At 43.9% G+C, this 537-nt stretch overlaps 1 protein-coding gene across 1 annotated transcript in view; it reads right to left on the bottom strand.

The window, feature by feature from the left end:
- The window catches only part of LOC106882527 (uncharacterized), a 100,415-nt gene that overhangs the window by 45,247 nt on the left and 54,631 nt on the right, over positions 1-537 (bottom strand). The gene's annotated exons all lie outside the window — the stretch shown is intronic.

Genomic DNA, 537 nt, shown 5'->3' with positions numbered 1-537 from the left:
GGGGGGGGCTGCGACTGTAGGGGTTGAGAGGGGCTTAGCGATGGCCCTAGTCATGTCTTCTTGTATTCTCAAAAGGAAATAATCTTTTCAACAGAAACAGAAATGAAATAACTTTACCTGCAGCAAAAGTGTTTCTGAAAGCTGCTGTAGCTGCTGCTGCTGCTACTACTGATGCTGTTACTACTGTAGCTGCTGCTGCAGCTACTACTGCACTGCTACTGCTGCTACTGCTGCTCCTGCTTCTGCTGTTGTTACTGCTGCTGCTACAGCAGCAACAACAACCATTACTACTACTACTACTACTACTACTACTACTACTATTACTACTACTACTATTACTACTACTACCACCACCACCACCACCACCACCACTACTACTACTGTGCATCTGATACATTCTCAACTTTCATCATTTCTTGCAGCCTGGCCAACGAGACTGATAGAATCGGTATGAGGCTTAAGTAAGAAATTAGTTCTGAGGTTGCTTCATTTAAATAAAGATTCTTCAAGACGATGCTCCAGCTTGGCCATAATCTT

Source organism: Octopus bimaculoides, chromosome 2 (assembly GCF_001194135.2).
Source record: "Octopus bimaculoides isolate UCB-OBI-ISO-001 chromosome 2, ASM119413v2, whole genome shotgun sequence".
Classification (NCBI taxonomy): Eukaryota; Metazoa; Mollusca; class Cephalopoda; order Octopoda; family Octopodidae; genus Octopus; species Octopus bimaculoides.
Note: the sequence above shows the minus strand (reverse complement) of the source record. Positions and strands in the feature narration are given on the sequence as shown.